The sequence below is a fragment of the Stegodyphus dumicola genome, chromosome 8 (genome assembly GCF_044657685.1).
Source record: "Stegodyphus dumicola isolate Sdum_Otavi_A_Nest chromosome 8, ASM4465768v1".
NCBI lineage: Eukaryota > Metazoa > Arthropoda > Arachnida > Araneae > Eresidae > Stegodyphus > Stegodyphus dumicola.
Window position 1 is genome coordinate 158,918,826 of NC_140775.1, and position 14,154 is coordinate 158,932,979.

Below are 14,154 nucleotides of genomic sequence, written 5' to 3' on the forward strand. Positions count from 1 at the left end.
CATATTTGCTTCATTTCTTTGAATTATTCCGATGAGATTTTTCCCAGTTGCTACTCTTTTTTAAGCATCTCTATTCCTAATCTGAAAACATTTGATAATAGCTTCAGAAACTTTGGTTCAGTTCCTGAATGGAAATTGTAATCACTTTCATAGTTTTTCAAAGCAAGATCTAGAGCAGCAGTTCTCAGGCTTTTGACTAACGTGTACCATCTAAACAAAAATTGAAAAACTTTAGTACCACCCTTACATTTTACAATGACTATTTTTCAATTTCTCAATATTAAAAAAAGTATATTTTGCCATTTTCACAACCTGTTTGCTATTTGTATTAAATATGCACACATAAAAGTATTCGATTAAAAATTGGTTACTATTCTAATGATAAAAACTTTAATTCTAAAATTTAGTGGGAAATTTGGGCCTGTTTAAGACAGATAAATATTTTATGTCTGGTCTTATTTCACTTAATTTTAACCGTAAATAAGGACGCACACTTTTAATTTTGTTCTATATTTACTTTTTCAAATACAACATGGAAGAAAATTCTTCTTCACACAAATAGGTTTTGCAGAAAGGCAATAAAAATTTAATACCTTTATTTGAAATTCCTTTAAATTGTTTTTTTTTTTTTTTTTTTTTTTGGTTCAACCAAAAGTTAACAAGTCTTTTATTTTTGAAATCTTCAAGTGGAGTTCGATCACAGGAAATATCTATCAATTGTTCTTTTTCTTCACGAGATATTTGAATTTAATAGTAAGAATACTTTGTAACTTTATGTACCACCAGTGATACGAGTACCACCGGTTGAGAAAGTCTGATCTACAGGATTATTGCAGTAGCAGCTCTGATGAGTTTCAGGAAAGCCATTTTGAGTTGTTCTGTATGCACTTCTTCACTGTTTAGCTGAACGTCGTCAATTTTATTTATAATTACGTAAATATTTCATCGATTACTTATTATAACCTTTCGCTTTCATTATTGTCTAAAATGCTGTACGTTTGACACATTCACGGTTTTATTATCCTTACGTCAACAAAATATTTGGATTTAACATAACGCACTATCTTATTCAACTGAATAACTATTTTGAATAATTGTTTAAGGGAAGTAAGACATTTTCGAGCATTCATTATTATTAAACCCATTACTTTCTTAGTAAAACTCATTGCATAGTTAAAATGCTTTATTAATAAGATGCGCACATTATTATTATTCAGTTAAAGTAAAAAATTAATTTTTATCCTCAGTATCATATTTTCGGGAAGAAATCTTGAAAGGTGATTGAAATGCTAAATTTTAGATACGTGATCACACTTAGATACCCATAATTGTTTTTTCATAATTCATAAAATAATTTCGAATTGCCATTGATATTTATAAATATATTCAGGAACTGAAGTCACGCTATTTTTATATAAGAATACAAACTATTAAAAAATGTAGCATATTTTACACAAAATCACAGCGTCGATAATTTATTTCTTTTTGAAATGAACTAAATAGGTTCACGAAATATATTTAGACAAGTAATGTTACAAAGCAAAATAAAAGGTCAAACAATGTCGGATAGAACTTTAGAAAAATGGGCTTAAATTTAAAAAAAAATTTAGAAAAACGAAAAGAGTCGCTCTATCATTTAACATTTTAAACACTTTTTTTTAACTTTCTCGCAGCATACTCATATTGTGATAGCTACTCCTCAGCTTCATGTTTCATTTTATTTTGTTTTTTAAATACTCTTGCTTCCTGAGTTATTTTATAAATCCTTGCTACAACTTTGAAGAATGAAATTGGTCAATTTTTCGAAGTTCCTTAAGTGTACTGACGTACATCTGTTTTAATCTTTGAAGGTTTAAACATTTAATATCGGCAAAAAATAACTTCTTTAAAATTTACCTATTTTCCAGTTTCCAACCATATTACAGGAACAAATCTGTTTTTAGAAGATTCTGTCTGTCTATGGATATGCTCATGTAAACGTCTCTTCGAATTCACATTTCTGAAAAGTACTTATGTTGCTAACAGATATAATTCTGAAAAGAAATGATTACGTATAATATTATTGACATAAACGGAAAGCAACATGTAAGAAAAATACTGATAAGCCTGACTTAAAACTATTTAACAGATACCATTTGAAAATTTTCTGTTTAAAAAAGAGCCGAGTCTTTTTACGTATTTTATCTTATTAAATTATTAAGACTTAATTTACGTATTTTATATTTATTTACTAAAGTTTGATGCTACAAATCTAAACATATTATACATAATTTTGGAATAAGCAATACTTGTTTCTTTTTAAAGTCAAAATTTAAAAAATGTATTTTTGAAAGATTTATTTTGGCTTACTTTCTGTAATATCAGAGCATTTACTAAACTATCAGTCAGCTTAATAAGTGATAGTGGTTAAGTATAATCTAAAAATCTCATTTGCTTATCAATTTAAAAAACGTACATGATACTACTTTTTTAAATAGTTTAAGAAATCTTACTAATGCCTTGTTTCGTCGATTCTTTAATTTTAGACTGAACGATTACTATAAATTTCCAGTCGCCTCATTTTCCTTGATAATGATGGGGCTTTGTTATAATTTTGCTTGAAATAACATTTAGTAAAGTCATACAAAAATTTTCCACAGCTTGCTGAAGTAATATGAAATTATGCATAACCCTATCCATAATTCTGTGGCGTTAAGAGCTATGCATATATTAAGTACAGAATGGTCTGCGTAGATATGAATTAGATTTCTGTGTCTCAGGTACAGTATACAGTTTCGATATAAACATGTTTTAAGACTTTTTTAAATTAATATGTATAACTTGGTTAAAATGCTAATTGCATTTAATTTAACAAGTTCTTAGGCATTTTTACAGATTTTTGAAGTTATAATATCACAATATGTGCCGTCCAGTCGGTATAGTGGTCAGGGAAGCTGACTGTGATGCCGAAGGGCCTGTGATTCGAATCCCGGAGAAGGCATGCGACATGCGACATGTGACGGAGGACGTGGGCACCTCCCCTCCACCATAGGTTAATTGGTGTAGCACCACGTCCACCTTTATCTAAAACAACCCCTGAAGCCACATAAGGGCCCCACACCTGGCGCCCAAACCCAACGCCTAATTCACCCCGGTGGCTGTCCAACTAACCAAAACTGCCCCCGGGAGTTCACTCCATCCTACCGCCCGGGCCCAGTATTTATTAATTCATAGAATTAATATAAAGATGGCCTTACAAGGGCTATTCATATGATTACATGCATTTTCTGGTTTTACATACAGATTTTGCTTTCTAGTACATTATAATTCTGTTTGTTACATTGTTATTCAATTATTACATATGATTGTCTGTAATTACTGATACATATAGTACAGTCATTGGATTTCTGTTTATTAGTTCGGTTCATTGGTAGTAGTTCATGTGTTATAAGCTTTGAGACATTCATAGTGTCGTCCATCCTCGGGTTCCTGCTAAACTTATTTGCTGCAGTTTATATTCACATCCCTTATTTGCTGCAGTTTTATATTCATATCCTGTTGTGAACGTTTGCTTTTGCACCTGTAATGGTGCTTGCTATCAATAGAAACTTATTTACATATTTACACCATTACATAACTTTCTTTCCACATTGAGGCAACAGTCGGAGAAGGCATGTAACTGTCCGTCCCTTCATAGGAAAGGCGATGATGCCCCACCTATTAGGTGCCTCCATAATAAAGAGACCACCACATCCGGCCTTGTATACGAGGGCTATCCAGAAAGTAGATTACGTTTTGGAATAAAAAAATAAACAAAGTATAGGAAACAAATTTTATTATATACAGATGAAAGCCACACTCAAATACTACTTTTCTACATAGTCACCATACAAATTAAGGCATTTATCGTAGCGATGTACGAGCTTGGAAATTCCTTCGTCGAAAAATTCGGCCGCCTGCGCCTTCAACCACTTCGTTACCTCTTCTTGCAGCTGTGCGTCGTCATCAAAACGCTGCATAGCCAGCCACTTCTTCATTGCTGGGAATAGGTGGAAGTCGCTCGGTGCCAGGTCGGGACTGTACGGCGGATGAGGAAACAACTCCCACTTAAAAGATTCAAGAACTTTACGAGTGACATTTGCCGTGTGGGGCCAGGCGTTGTCGTGAATCAACAAGATCTTAGAGCTCAACATTCCTCTGCGCTTGTTTTGAATTGCTCTTCTGAGTTTTTGGAGAGTTTGGCAATACCTTTGAGAGTTCATTGTAGTGCCTCTTTCCAGGAAGTCCACCAAAATTACACCTTTTCTGTCCCAAAAAACAGTCGCCATCATCTTCCTTGCCGACATTGTTTGCATTCATTTCTTGGGTTTTTGGGGAGAACTTGTGTGCCCCCATTGCATTGATTGCAATTTCGTTTCACAGTTCACATGTTTCACCCATGTTTCGTCACCAGTAACGATGCGATCGAGTAAAGAGTCACCATCCTTATGTTAAGCGTCCAAAAAGTTCAACGCTGCAGCCATTCGCTGATTTTTGTGGTCCTCTGTCAAGATTTTTGGAATCCATCTTGCACAAAACTTGTGGTAACCAAGCTTTTCGCTGATGATTTCGTGCAACAAACTTCTCGAAATTTGTGGAAAACTCAAAGAAAGTTCCGTTATTGTGAAATTTCGATTTTCACGGACTTTAGCATCGACTTTTTCGAGAAGTTCGGCGGTCACTATGCTGGGTCTCCCACTTCGATCTTCGTCGTGAACATTGGTTCGGCCATTTTGAAATCTTATGACCCACTGACGCACTCCACCTTCAGTGATAATGTTGTCCCCATACACTTCACGAAGCTGCCGATAGATTTCTATCGGTTTACAGTTTTTTGCAGTCAGAAACCTTATTACTGAGCGCACCTCGCAGCTCGCGGGATTTTCAATTAACGCAGACATTTCAAACCGTCACAGTATCTGAACGGAGCACAGCACGAACCTCTCACTAGCACGGCTAGATGCAGACTGAGCTGCGCAACGCTCTGACCCCAAGATGGCCGCGCTAGCCCCGCCCCTAGCGGACACAGACGGAAACGTAATCTACTTCCTGGATGGCCCTCGTAGATTAATGGACTGGGTTACATTTGTAATTGTTCACAATCTGCCATTGGAAAAAAATATCACAATATGTTGTAAGTTTGAATTTCTTTGTTTTCATGAAATAAAACTAACTTGAAAGCTTCAGTTTTAATTACTAGAAATTTTATAAATCCTACTGTTATTATAGATTTAAATTTTTTTAGAGAAGAATAATTTGAGAAATTTAATACGAATATTTAGACGCAATATATCAAGCATAAGCAAATTTTAGCATCGTTTCTAATATCAGAATGAAAAGTTAAGGACTTAATCTCGATAATATCCAAATCGTTTTTGCTAAAATAAAAAATGCCGGACTTTTAACAAAAACAATAGGGAAGATGATTACATAATTCGTTGTTATTCTCAAAAATTAATAATTCTGAATTAAATAAAAATATAAATTTGAAAACTAATGTTTTAAGTTAAATTACTTTTTAATCAAAATGTAACGGCGAAGTATGATACTAAGATCTAGATTTTTACTCATACAAAATAATAGCCGGGCTATAGTTACTGTTTTGTATGTCTGTACTGTTGCATTCCTTTGCAGTTTTTATTTGTAAGGATTTATTAATTAAACCATTCCACATCTTGGTTTCTTTTGCTAGATTTGGCGTTACCTCTGTCGTCGAGGAATCCAACAGATTTCTTTATTAATTCAAAAAAGGAATTAACCAAATTAGGAATGAAACACACAAATTTAAGATTAAAAGTCAGGCACAAAATGCAACCTTACTTTGGTGTATGTGGTATAATAGTATATCTTCTCAGTTGTTTTGATATATATCTGCCAAACTGTAAAAGCATTAAAATTTCAACTCAGGGAACATGAACCATATGTTCAAAAGGCGAAATAAGTAAATCTTCGATAGCTATTTAATAACAATTAATCGCAATTATGACTTTTAATGCTGAGAAAATGATCCATAACGCTTCTGAAGCTGGTGAAATGGATTTCCTTGAGACTTCTCCCATTCCCAAAATTTTACTTTTTTTTTTTTTTTTTTTTTTTTTTGGTTCATTCCAAAATAGCTCTTTCTAATGCTTTCAGAACTCTTAATAACTTAAAGTTTTCATGTTTTATTACTATTTTCTTCTACATACAGCACTTCGCTCTTTTTCACTTTTCTTCGTTCATTACTTTTGATATAAATAGTTGTTCTTTTTTCCCTATTTGCAAAAGTATTTTTGCTTCTGATAAAGAGGGACCTGCTCTTGAAATCAATAGAATTTTATTTAAAATCTACTCCAAACTAAAATTGCTTTGTTATCTAATTTTAATTAATTGACTATTTTATGTTCTTTACACTATAATTGTTTTATGTTAAAAGAATATCTGAATTCGCTTATAAGTACAAATGCTTAAATAAATTATTCCGCAATTTTTCGAGATGTTTCAGGTTATTTGGATGAGGTGAAGTATGGTATTTTATAGGAGATTTAAACACAAGTTCAAACATCTTTTTTTCATAAATAGGAAGGCATTAAGGGATAATTATAGCCTTCCTTCTGTAAAGGTAAATAAAAAAGTAATCTGACGAAGCAGATATATTACAGCGTTTCAAATACAATCAATGTGTATCAATGAAAAAAAGAAACCGGTTATAGACCTACGTTATCTATTTAATTATGTTAGGGATAACAGAAACCACAAGCATTCTCTTTCCTTTTGTATAAAATCTTTATTATCGTTCAATTTTTATCAGAAACTACTCGAGCACTTTGCTACATTGTATAAAATCTTTATCAGCGTCAATGTTTTTAATCTAAGTCATCTTGTGCTTTGTAGTTTATCTTTACAGTAGGAAGGCTATAATTATATAGAATAATTAACCTCTTGGTTAATTAAAATTAACTAAGTATTAAATTAATTATATATAGTTAATTAAAATTAACTATATATAATTAATTAACTATGTTAATTAAAATCTTTTAAACTGTTCATATTTTTCACCCACAAGCACAACAACGTATTGTACTCAAATGACATACTTTCTGCTATATTGGTCGCATATTTTGATACGGATGTCTTAAACTGATGGTAATCTCTTTATTTTTTAACGCAAATTTTAATCATAAATATTCTCAAAGTAAGACGAAAGGATGTAATTTAGGTTCTTAATCCGTATAGGAAAATTCAAGCTTATTCAGTTAAGATTAATTTCCGAAGCTAATCTGCATCTCAGTAGATAATGCTTGTAAAATCTAAAGATGTAACTAATGATAAAATAAAAATGAAGTTATTGAAACAGCGCGTACAGGACTTTTCTTACAAGTTAACGTAACTTGAATGAATATCATTTCCATTCGGTAATTTTTTCTTGTGTTTCTGTCTTCATCACTAAGTTATGTTAAGACTTATTTAATCTACGTCATTAGTAATACCAGGAGCTGGCTTAGAGATTTACAAAAGAGGAATACTGTCTTGGGTTTCTTTGACTTTATTAGACAATCAGAGAAGGACTCAGAGAAGCTCTATAACATTTATAAGAAATAAAATTTTAAATATTTTAAGTTTTAATTAAAATGTGACATTAGAAGATAATTTTTTTTTATTCCATCCTCATATGATTCTCAGAAACAGAGATTGGTTTGTTTCCTTGTTCTCTGATTGGTGACTGATATCATATTATAAGAAGTAAGAAAAATTTATATTGTAAAAACTATGTTAATTTTATTAACAGTTAAATTTTGAGTTAAACTTCCTTTCCTATCGCTTCTTAATTTCAACTTACTACTTCCGGCCAGAAAATAGTTTTAGAATCAAGTCTGAATGCTTATGAGGAGAGCGGTATTTAACCGCGATGTTCTACTGTCTTAGTGAGAGAGATACCAGATATTCTGGCTAGCACGCGTCTGCTCTTTTAGGCTACTCTCTTTTAAGCTATTATTACGTTCGGCCGTACTTAGGCCCTTAATAACTCAGCACGATCTTTCACAACTGGAAATGCTTTTAGAAATGCAGACTTAAAATTTTCCCAGCTGTACGATTCCAAATCTGGGTCCCCCAACAAAATCTTTCCAATTCCTTTATACCGGCTGAGAGCTTGACCTCTTAGGTTTGTTGTAGCGATGGTAACTTTCTGCAACTGGTTTACTGGTGTAAAGTAAAATGCAGGTCCAGTTGCTCCAGGAAGGTCATTACTGAGCCTTTGCCAGCAAACGCTGCGGCTGGCTTCATAGCGGCACTCATCGTTTCCACGATAAATCCGAATCCTTCCATTGGATTCGCGGTCGTCTGAGGGACCTTAAAATTCCGAGGGGTGAACGTAACTTCCCGGCCATGGTCCGTTGAAAACTTTTCGGGTGACAAATGTAGGATTCTCCACTGTGCACTTCTAAGTTACAGTTAAATGTGAAGAATCTTAAGAACTAGTAAGCGAATAATCGCTTGAGTTGAGGTAGAAAATAACAAGTGTGAAGGACCCTTTATTATTCCAATTAATGTTTAACAAAACGCCGTCTTGGAGTTGTACAACAAAGCCGACACTCAGGCTTCAACTTAAGAAGCTAAGAAATAACTAAACTAATCTTAACTAAAGTGATATAGCCGAAGCTATGAAGATTCTAACGGAGTTGGCCCCTTAACGCTAATTGATTGCGAAGCTATCAAGAGCCTAAGCACGGCCGAGCGTAATAATAGCTTAAGAGAGAGTAGCCTAAAAAGGCGGGCGCGTGCTAGCCATAATATCGGGTATCTTTCTCTTTAGGACAGTAGAATTTCGCGGTTAAATACCGCTCTTCCTCATTAGCATTCAGACGTGATTCTAAAACTACGTTCTGCCTGGAAGTGCTAAATTGAAATTAAGAAGCGATAGGAAACGAAGTTTAACACAAAATTTAATTGTTAATAAAATGAACATAAACCTTACAATATGATCCTGAAAAACAGACATTTGTTTATTTTCTTTCACTCTGACTGGTGATTGATATCCTTTTGAAAAGCTTCGATTATTTGTTTAGAGCTCATCATGTCAAATGAATATGGCAGCCTTTTTAATTATCATCGGTGTGCTTTGTCATGAAACTAATAGAATGCCAGCAATAATATCAACTGCAATTTAGTAAAAGAAGTTTATAATAAATTCCGTAAGAATTCTTCCAGTTCTTCTCTTTATCTTAGATTTTCTAGGAAAAGAGCTTCCTGGTTCAAAATACATAAGTTTAAGCCGCTGCATGACATCATAGGCTGCATAGGCTTGGTAATGAACAATGAAGTGCAGAAGATACACTCCTAACGTATATGTGCATGTCTGGGTATGGCATAGGAATAAGTATTACGAATATCTGTTAGCAACATTCTAATTTACAGAAGTGTTGCAGTTTCCATAAAACGAAGCAGAGGACGAATTTCTAGTTTCTATTTCAAGAAAGAAAATCTTGACATCCTCGTACAAGTTTATGGAGATGAAACTGCATCTTTAATGTACGTTAATGAATTATTTAAATGTTTTCAGAACAAGCAGAATTTCATTGAAGAAGTTGCTCATAGTGATTGTCCTACAGCTTCTGGTGGTGAAGAAAATATTGGAAAGCGAAGATGTTAGCCAGAAAGAACAAAGCAACAGCTAACACGTACAAAGATGTTTCTGGCATCCTTATTCTGCAAAGGATCCTTTATGTAGGAGCAGAAAACGCAGAGGCGGGCTCTTGGTTCCTTCTCCACAATAAAGACTGGCCACATTTGACCTTCGTCTTTAACCCGTTTATGGTCTTTAGAAGGGCTGTATTTCTAGGGGTTACCAAGACACCGCGAACGAAAATGTGCCGGAGAAAACAACACAAGGGTGATGCAACTTATGATCTTATTTCTTATTCTTATTATTTACATTTAATAACATCGATAAGTGAAATTTTGCTTACCTTTCTTAATGAATATCCACAGGAACGCTTGGAATTCCTTTTCTTTTTTATCACATTATAACGTTGCGCGCCTCCAACTTCCACGCAACCAAGAGGTGACTGTGAGAGCTGTATAAAACACAGAGTCTTGTAAAGGGTTTAAGTCCCTTTTTATTCAACGTAATAAATTACAATTGCGTCCTCTTGACGCTTACAGACGGTGCCAACTCGGCAGTCATATAAAAATAATACCCTGAAAAGAAACTAAAGACAAGATTCTAACTACGAGGCTCTCTAAAATAATTAACTCACCGCGTTTTACAATACCGCTGCTAATTCCGCAGACTTGAAGCTCACTGGAACGATTACCACTACTTCCCGCCAAGCACATAGGCCGCAACGCGGGGTTCTTCAATTCTCGCTAACTACCTCCGCGCTCGTTAAGTAAGAATATCACACACCGAACTCGTTTCCTTGCTATTTAAATCATAATACTTCCGCTGATAATTTGAATCCTTGCGCGTTCTACTCAAATTTACATATTCTGGCATTGGCAGTTCCAGGGGAAAGTAAGGCTTGACAGGAAAGACAGTTTAAACTTAAAATAAATGTTAGTTAAAATAAATATAAACCCTACAACATAAAAGCTTTATTTACAGCTATGTACAAGAAATGTATGCTTACATTAGAACATTCATCATGTTTTTCTGGTTGCCATTACATCTATCTCAAAAATCCGCAATAATCATGCGGTAAGAAAAATATAACAAGCTAAAAGTAAAAAACGCTGCGCCCTCTCGTGGCCAGCTACATAAACTGTAACATTCTCCCCCTCGATGAACTCTTGGTTCATCAAAGGATTGGATTCTGAAGTTATCTTAAACACTGAATGTTTTTAATGTTCTACAAGTTTAAATGTTCATGGATGCAGTGTTCGCAATTTAAGTTCATTGGATTCAGTTCAAAGAGTTCAAGTCATTTCTATAATGGGTACAATAACTGCACAGGACGACGAAGATGAGTTCCATTAGCTAAACGGACAGTGCAAGCCCTTATTTTCCCATCTCGTCCTGGATGACACTCCTGTACAACTCCCATCTTCCATAATAATCTTGGTAATTTTTCTTCATGTACAGAGCCTTTCAAAAGATCTGTTACGGCATTACCTCTCTGAATTTGTTTTACGTTTCTAATTTCAAGTAAGTATTCTCTTTACCATCTTTTCCAAAACTCTTCTAATAACCTTAGCCGGTATTTATATCGCCTTGTTAAATTTTCTTTAGTTGAATCAGGTTCAAGAATTTTGCCAGATGGTAAGGATGTCAGTCTTCGTCCAACTAGAAAATGAGCTGGCGTCAGCGGTTCTGGTTCTCCAGCTTCACTATAAACATACGTCAGTGGACGCGAATTCAATATCGCCTCAATTTCAATTAAAACTGTTTCCAACTCTTCAAATTTAAGTGAAGCCTTCATGAGTATTTTCTTCAAACATGACTTGATAGATCTAATAAGCCTTTCCCAAAAACCGCCCCACCAAGCCGCCTTCTCCACATTGAATTTCCACTCAATACCTTTATTACCAAAATAATTTTGAACTTCTGTGTCCTTGATGGTATTCCATAGTTTTTGTAAATCCTTGTCTGCTCTTTTGAAGATTTTTGCATTGTCTGAATATATTATTCGACATACTCCTCTTCTTGAAATAAATCTTCTAAAGGATAGAAGAAAATTATTTGCTGTTTGGCTAGACACAAGTTCCAGATGCACTGCTCTGGTTACAGCGCATGTATACAGAGCAATATAAGCTTTCCCAGTTTCATCCTTTGTACTCATAGGACCAGCAAAATCAAGTCCTACAACTTCGAAGTGATTTGCCTCTGTTATTCTTTCGATTGGTAAAGGAGCGAGATCCTGACTTAGTGGCTTAGCTTTAAATCTGTAGCAAATCACACACTTGTTAATATTACTCTTTACACGCTGTCGACCCTTAAGTATCCAAACATTTTCCCTAATTTGAGTTAAAGTTTCAGCTACACCAGCGTGTGCTTGCATTTCGTGACAATCTTTAATGATATGATCTGTGAAATGAGACTTCTCAGGTAGTATTGCTGGGTATGTTTGATTATAGCTTAACCCAGCATTTTGAAGCCTTCCTCCTACTCTGAGTATTCCATTTGAGTCTACAAATGGATTTAATGTAAATATTTTCAAACTATGTATGCTTTGTTTCATCTTTAATTTCCTTATTTCTTCTCTAAAATTTTCTTCCTGAGTTTTCTTGATCCAGAAATTCTCTGCTTCATTCATCTCTTCAGCCTTAACAGGTCCAATTCTTCTTAGTTTTGGGTTTTTCAAATTATTGATAAATCTGAAAACATAAGATGTTATTCTATATACCTTTTTTATGTCACTAAAGTTCTCGATTGGAATGATATTTTCAACAATACAGTTTGCTGTTAAAATTTCAAAAAACGCTGCGCCCTCTCGTGGCCAGCTACATAAACTGTAACAAAGGGCAAAACATCGTGGTACAAATCATCGCGAGAGAAAAGAAAGCAAGGAGAAAATATCGAATTTCTAAAATGTCGGGGTAAATACATCATCTTCAAAAAGAAAAAGGTTGAAAACATTGCGATTTTAGAACATCGTCATAGAAAGTACCGTTGTAAAAAAGCACCTGCAAATCATCGCATGGCGGTAACATCGCAGATATGTGTTTTTCAGGCTTCATAATCATAATAATAATAATAACTAACTTCATAATCCGTATCCGTAACTGGATGCTTGGTTTGGTTTATTTAATGATGGCAAAGCACTCGAGGGCTATCTATCTAAGGAGGGGGATGTCTTCGTAGAGGACATTTTGAGGGAAACTGGCTTGTGTACATTGTAGAGACATTAGATATTTTTCGAAAGCAGCAGAGATGAAAAATGAGCAGTGCCCTCGCCAGGACTCGAACCAAGAACCTGTCGAATACGCGCCGAGTGTGCTGACCATTACACCAGGGATACGCCACACACCACAAATACGCTTCTTCATTTCAAGTATCAAGCAAATTCAGCGTTTATCCTAGCTATGAGTCTAAATCTGCAGTGCATCTCATTTTGACAAATCAACAACAATGGTGATCCGACTGTGAATTGTCGCCCGAGTCTCACTAAACATAGTAAAACATGAATTTTACTAAGATAATTAATTATCACATCACCTTCACTCAGAAATGAAACACTTTTCGACTCAGAAATGGAATATTCTTGGATTCAAGAACTGAACATAAAGTTTCTTGAAAAAGATAAAATTGAAATTACTTTTAGATGGTTCTGATAACTGGAATTATTTGGCTGAATTTCAGGAAAGAAGCTTTTGTTTTATGTTTCACTATTATAAGAATTATTAATCCATTCATCCTTCCAAAGCGTTCTAAAATGATTTTAGTTATTGCGTTGTGTCGTATACAAAACATTGTTCAAAGCCTGGGCCCAAGAAATTGTTTGAATTAAACCTGCCAACGTGTCAGTAAAGTTTTTAAATGATTGCTCCTGTTAATAAAGTTCTCAAGTTATTTTTATCGTTTTCCTTAGAAAATTATAAATTATAATAACTTTAAAAAAAGAAAAATTCATAGCTGTATGCAAATATATATTTGTGTACTTAATTATTTCTTTTAAAGACACATTAAAATTATGAAATTGCCTAATATTTTTCATTAAGCCTATGTTCGTTCCTAACATTTTCCTCGCTGGTATTTGTGACCATTGTTATTTGTCAACAAAATCTATAATTTGAATTTGATTCACGTTGCTATTTGGATATATATTATTCTTTAAGACCATAGACACGATTCTTTGAAAGAATCGAATGAAACACGATGGTTTCAAATGCTACGCTGAACGCTTTTGGTGAATAATATATTTTAAAAGAACTAACATGTTTGGCAGAGGATGTACTTAAAAATCATTACCTTAACAAACATGCCTGGCCGACAGTACATTGATCCTAATAAAAGTGCTGTCATACAGTATTTCTGGTAATCCCAAATCTATATTAACGATAGCAGTCAAACTGAAAAATTAGTTCAACAATTCCGTAGTAAAGTTTAACTCTATTTGGCTTAATGTGAGTACAATTCAGGGCTTAATAAAACGTAAATCTTGACAAAATTCGAAACTTTTTTGTGACAGATTAGACAAGAAAAAATATTCCTGATCG